The sequence below is a fragment of the Artibeus jamaicensis genome, unplaced genomic scaffold (genome assembly GCF_021234435.1).
Source record: "Artibeus jamaicensis isolate MK-2021 breed Jamaican fruit bat unplaced genomic scaffold, CSHL_Jam_final contig_786, whole genome shotgun sequence".
NCBI lineage: Eukaryota > Metazoa > Chordata > Mammalia > Chiroptera > Phyllostomidae > Artibeus > Artibeus jamaicensis.
This window is the reverse complement of record NW_026521971.1, coordinates 782,600-789,499: the sequence shown is the minus strand read 5'-3', so window position 1 is coordinate 789,499 and position 6,900 is coordinate 782,600. Positions and strand designations below refer to the sequence as shown.

The 6,900-nt window shown below is 39.4% G+C and overlaps 1 pseudogene; it reads left to right on the top strand.

The window, feature by feature from the left end:
* The first annotated feature begins 204 nt into the window (after nt 1–204).
* Nucleotides 205–1,419, top strand: LOC119037700 (PDZ and LIM domain protein 1-like; annotated as a pseudogene).
* The last annotated feature ends 5,481 nt before the right edge of the window (nt 1,420–6,900 follow it).

Below are 6,900 nucleotides of genomic sequence, written 5' to 3'. Positions count from 1 at the left end.
GCAGAGCAAATGCTGTTCTACACATAAAATAAAAACATTTAAAATTAATAGAAGGTATTTTAAAGTAACAAATTTGATGCTTGAATTACCAAGTTATTTATCCTACATGAAAAGAAACCTGCTCTGCCCCAGACTCCCCGGGCCTGTGGTGCACGCATTTCTCTGGGTTTGTCCCCTTGGGTCCACGTTCGCCATTGCCCCACCATGACCACCCAGCAAGTAGTCCTCCAGGGCCTGGGGCCACAGGGCTTCCACCTCGTAGGGGGCAAGGAAAGCTGCTATATCTAATTATGTACTGGAGAGGTAATCACAGCTGTCGATGGGGAAAATACAAGCAATATGACGTGCTTTGGAAGCTCAGAGCAAAATCAGAGGGCTGTAGAGACAGTGTGCCTCTCACGGTAGCCAGATCTGAAAATAAAGTCTGGTCTTCTCCGGTGACAGAAGAAGGGAAATGTCATCCATACAAGATGAATTGAGCCTCTGAACTGCAAGAAGTCCCACACAGAGAAGGCCCCCACAACCAGAGTAGCACACCCTTCACCACCTCGCCTGCCTCCGGCTCTGCCCCCAGGGTCATCACAAGGCAGTACAACAACCGTCTGGCCTCCACTCATCTGAAAACATCTCCAATTGCAATGGTGCCTTGGAGTCAAAGATGATGGCCAGTGGGCCAGAGACAAATGGCCAAGTCTCAGAGCATTCTCTGTCCCCAAGTGGACTCGTCACTGACAAAGAAGCTGAAGTTTACAAGATGCTTCAGGAAAAATGGGAGTTAAATGAGTCCACTCATTTAACAGTCCACTTCATTCCTGGTTTTGCAGGAAATCCTAGAATCTAAGGAGAAAGGGGATCCCAGCAAGCCCTCAGGATTCAGAAATGTTAAGGCTCCAGTCACCAAAGTGGCTGCATTGCCCAGAAGTTGCCTGTGTGTTACAAATGTGGCACTAGCATTGTCGGTGTGTTTGTGAAACTGCAAGACTAACACGCCACCCTGGGTGTTACGTGTGCACTGACCGCAGCACAAACCTGAAACAGAAGGGCCATATCTTTGTGGAAGGTCAAATCTACCGTGAAAAGCAGGCTGGAGAGCTGGTCACCCCACCGGAAGGCTATGGAATGGTCTCTGTGTTCCCTGAGTCAACCAGCAGGTCGGCGCTGACAAACACTCATCTCCAAGTAGCCCTGTTGCTAGCTGTCCTCTCCATGCTCCAGCCCTCTCCTCTTGGGTTTTATTGCTGCTCATTAAACTGTTGCACCCCCGCCTTTGCTAACCGACTCACACTGAGGAGGGATGCCTGCTTGTATAATAAATGGGAGACTGTTTTTGCTCAGTGTCCCCTTGCCAGCATCACCATGTCTCTCTTCACCTCAGTTCACCTCTGCTGCCAATGGACGGCCACATTTGAACTGAACTGAATTTAATATGTCTGCCAGTGAGTTTTACTCAATAAATTTATAAACTCTAAAAAAAGAAACCTGCTTACTAACCATTAATAATCATTACCATCACAGAGTGCCAATATTATATGAAATCAGTCTTCATTTAGGAGAAATTTGAGTTAGAATTCTTAGCAATTCCTAAGCTAGTAAAAAGGCCACTTACTATGTCTCAGTTTATGAGATGCCTGAATCCCATGCTACCACATACTAATCAACTATTGGCCAGTGGCAAACAGACTATCTACTCTAATTTTTAGGTTACCAGTAAATGACTCCTAATACCTTTAGACTAAGCCCTTATTTTTTTTAATAGGAAAGCATTTATCACAGTATTTGAAGACAGTAGATTCCAAAAATGTTACTTTTAAAGGAAGGCTGTTCAGGCTTCTATTATAAGAACAAGTGGTGTATGAAAGGATATAAAAATATGTTATTGGATTCTATTTTTCACAAAATGAAGAGAGTAGTAGTTACTTTTTTCACCTTTGAATAGATGGGAGAAGCCCACCAGGCTTCAGGGTTTTGGCTCATGGAAACTTCTGAGGAAAAACCTCTTGAGGAGAAGAGCCATATCAAACCTACATTATTATTCTTCCTTAATGCAATGCTTCAGCTCTGACTGAAAGTTTTGTATCAATATTTACAAAGTATCCCCCTTTAAAAACAGACAATGAACAGTTCTTAGTATTGTGGATTTTCGATATTCCTCAAATCTATAACAATGGTTTGGAAGGAATTATGTCTCTTATCCATCAAAGTGAGCCTCAATATAAAAGATACTTACTGAGAAGGTACCCACTCACTCATTGCCTAGCATATATCAGTCTAAATGAAGCTCCTAGGATAAAATTTGAAATATGAAAACAAAAGGTCTGCACTAATCTTCAGTTATATTGGGAAGACATAAAGAACAGATAAACAAACAAGAAGACAGGACAACTTGAGATAGTGAGTATTATAAAGGGACATGTGATATACACTGCTAAGAGTTGGAATAAGATATATAATTCAAGAAATTTCTCTTATTAAAGTCATGTCCAATTGTATCACTATGGACCTAAAGAAATAAAATAATCAGATGCTCTGAGAAGTTATTGAAAAAACAAGAGATGAAATGGGACTGCCAGAGCTGGAGAAAGAAATGAAGACTAAAATAAACTGAAGGCCTCACTGGAATAAATAATTCTGAAAATAAAGTGAGATTCATAATAGACTGAGAAAGAAACAAAAAATTCAAATTAGAAGTTCAAAATGTTTAGACAGTGTGATAGATATGGACAATCCAGTATGTGTATAATTGGAGTCTCCTGAGAGAGTAACTGGATTAATAGAACAAAAAATTTTAGAAATCAAAATATATATTAAAAAACTTTCCATAAATGAATGAATACTTGAGTGTATATGTTAAAAGAATTTATTTTAATCCAGGAAAATCAACACAGAACAATCAACACTCAAAAATACAAATTAGTAAACTTATCATACTTCAAGATTGAATAAGGAACTTGCTGGACATTCAGAAAACAAAATTAGGTTATTCATCAGGGCTAAAAAAAACTATCAGCCAGAAGTTTCAGACTGATTCAAAGCCAGATGACTTGGAGAAATACCTCCAAGTCCTTAGAGAACAAAAGGGGAAGGGTCAACCCAAGAATTCTACATCCAAACTGTCTTTTACATATAAATACGACATTCAAGAAATCAAGAACGTATTTCCATGAGGCCTTCTTGAAAAACTTTGTAGGACATTCTCTCTCATGAAGATTACTAGGTAAATATGACCACATTTTGTCTCTATGGTTTCACAATTTTTAATTTTATTCTTACAACCTTCTATTACTTTATTACCACTAAGTGACTAAGCATGAAGCCATTCTTAATTGCTTTTTGACAAAGAATCAGTCCATATCTCTGCTAAATAAAAGATAAATGTGAAGACTGTGGCAAAATGAATTCACTTAATTTTGAGACCAAGACTAAAACAACTGTAAAGATTATAGTTTAGAAGTGAAGAACATTTAAACAATACTATTGTTTCTTATAAATAATGTGACTAGCAAGCATGCAGAAAAATGAAAGACAGGAAAACTGACAGCCTGGAAGTAGATGCTACAGCAGAGCATATCACTTCATACTGGTGCTAAATGCCCACCGTGGGTGAGTTCTCTCTGTACGCTGCACCTCACTCCAACACAGACTGGCAGAGAAACACTTGTTACTAGGCTTCACTGCAGAGGGAAGGGCTTCACACCAATAATGTCACTTCAATTCACAACTCAAAATTCATCCCAGAAATTCACCCAAACACAAGATTACCGGGAAAGACAAACCTATCACTAGCCCAGAATGAGAGAGTTTTTGTTTTATTGTGATAAGACCAAACCCTTGAAAAGTTAAATAATTTAAAGAAGACTGTAAGGTTTGAAAGCAGCAGAGGCTAACTCTGAAGCCAGAGGGTCTGATTCCAGGCTTTGTTCTTTTAACTCATTTACCAAAGTTGGTCATGAGTTGGAACCGAAAGCAATCCTCAAGAAATTTCATGACTGAAATAATCCAGAGTATATTTTCTGACCCCAGTCAAGAAAATATACTAGAAAATATTATTTTAATAACTAGAAAATCCCCAATTGCCTGGGAATATACAAATGCGCTCTAAATAATTAACTAGTAAGAGAAAGACTTTAAGTCCAAAATTTAAAAATACTTTCAACTGAATTATTAAGAACATACCACAAATGAAAACATATGAGATGCAACTCGAACAGCATTTAAAGGGAGATGGAAATCCTCAGACGCCTGTATTAAGAAAAAAAGGTTAAAAATCAATGATCTTAGCTTCCATTTAAATACAGTATATCAAACTGAAAAAGAGAGAAGGAATAACCAAGAAGAGCTGAAATTAATAACACAGAAAATCAAACTTATAATAGAGAAAACCAGCAAAACCAGAAGTTGATTATTTGATAATGAAATTGATGTCCATTGCAAGATTGATCAAGAAAAAGAGAATTTTACCCAAGATCATAAAAGGATACTATGAAATGGAAAAATTCATCCAAAAATTTAAAAATATAGCCAAATTAATTTATTCAAAAGAGAACATCTGAAAACTCCTGCGTTGTTAAAGAAACTGAATCCATTATTGAAATCATTCCCCTGAAGAAAACCTAAGATCTAGATGTCCTTACTGGTGAAGTCTTCTGAACTTTTAAGGAAGAAATAACAGCAACCACACACAAACACTTCCAGAGAACAGGAGTAGAGGAAACTTTTCCCAACAATATTTGTGAGGCCAACCAAACCTTCATTTAGACAGTGATAACCACCTTGCCAGAAAGGAAAATTAAAGACCAGTTCCTCTCATAAACTTAGATGCAAAATTATTGTACAGAACACTAGCAAAATAAATATGGAGCTGTATGAGAAGTATAATATATCTTGAACAATAGACTGTATCCCAGTAATGCAAGTGGGGGTTACCATACCCCCAACAATAAGATGATCATGTGAAAAAGTGCTGTTTCTCTCACCATGAGCAGAACTTTGTGGCATTTGTCATTAAACGCATGTTGCATGTGTTTGGTTGTTGAATCCATCCTCCTGAAGCCTTGGCCACCTACCTCTTCTACAGGCAAACTTTTTCTTTTCCTAAATAGTATCTTCTCTGAACCTTTCTTTAGAAAGTCAAAATTAGAAGCTATTAGATTAAAGATCAATGAATTTGACTACTGTGAACTTCAAAAATTGTACAAAGACCTCTCTATCCACCTTCCTATCTATTTACATACCATCTACTTTATGTGACACAAGCAAGCACCAACTAAAAAAATCATAATATTTTGATTAAATACTTGACTCAGGAACCTGGGCAAATAAGGATGCAGAGAACAATGTAAGACCTGCCTGCAGAATGTGAACAGTCTGGGGGAGAGATGATGACATAAACAGCCAAACCATTAACCAGTGGGGCGAGTGCTGTGACCAGGGCCCACCCAGGAGGAATTGCCCTGCCTGGGGGGAAAGGAAACGCAAAGCAGTTCAATCTCTTTGATGATTATTTTACTTAAAGGGACAGAAATACTAAGTTAACATAGGACACAGAACAGAGGACCCTAACATTCTAAACTTTATGTAAAATTTCAGGGGAAAAATACACATTTACAAGAAGAGGCCACTTCTATTACATTCATCACAACTGAAAGTTTGTCATAAGATGCCTTTATAATTTTCAGATGTACAAACAGAGGTAAAGCATCTACAAATTTGATCACATGAACGTTCCTACCATAGTGTCAGATATTGAGCTAGACATTAAATGTCATTCTGATATATAAGCTGATCTTCACAATGACCCCCAAAATTAGGAATCACTGTAACATTCTCAGAGGCAAGGAAACCGAGGTTTGGTGGATTCATGTCAGTTGCTCAAGGTCACACAGCTGACAACTGGCAGAGGGAGGCCTCAGACCTGGCCTGTGTGTGTCCTGTACCTTCGCCTTTCTACACTACGTCACACAGCTGCCCGTAGCTCCTCAGCACCGACATACACGCTGCTCAGGACAGAAGTTAATGCATTAGTGACGTGCCAGTGAAAGAAAGGCTGAAAGATGGAGGCAGGTGAAAGAAACGGCCCTGGACCCTGCCGATGACGGCCTAGGCCTGCAGAAAGCTGGTCCCATTAGGGAGTTAAAATACATAGTCTCAGTAAGATCGACTAAAAGGGCCGTATGAACCAGAGCAGTTAGAGTTGAGGAAGGTGCATTTATTACTCTGCACACCTTAGCATGAGTGACGGATGCCAGTTTGAGGCTTTATGGAGTAAAAAGTGCTGACAAACAAGTAAATCACTTTATTAAGGTGCTGTAAGAGGATAAATGAAGCTTGAGACACTTTGTTTGCCCCAGACTCAGCTCCATGGGATGACCCACTGCACCTCCTGCTAAGTTTTTCAGATGTAATCTTCCCTTGAGATTTGCCACAGGTATTAATGCTCCATGTTCACAGTTTCAAAATACCCAGTCTCACTTTGACACCTATCCAAATGCTTGGATAAGTTATCATACTCATTTATCTACCCCACAAACCCTCCTCTTATCCCTTATCCCAGTGGGCTCTTCTGAAAGGCACACGTACCAGGAGTCCTTCTCAGGACTTCTACAGAGAATGCGTGAGGAACATGCGCATCTCCCACCCAGGCTGCCACCTGGGTACAGGAGCCTCAGCGCCCGGCCCACTCCCTGCATCATGCTCCTGGGAAGCTTCTTGGTGACACCAGAAATTCATTTCTATATTCTTAAAGTGTTCAGTTTTCAAGAGATGCAAATGCAAATACCCCAAACTGTTATTAAACAAAATGTATCCGGGAGAAGCCAGAGAAAGGCAAAGAAGCGACAGACTCTGTAGAAGGAATTCAGAGGTAACTCATACCTTTCCCTGGACCCACGATAAATGTCCTCT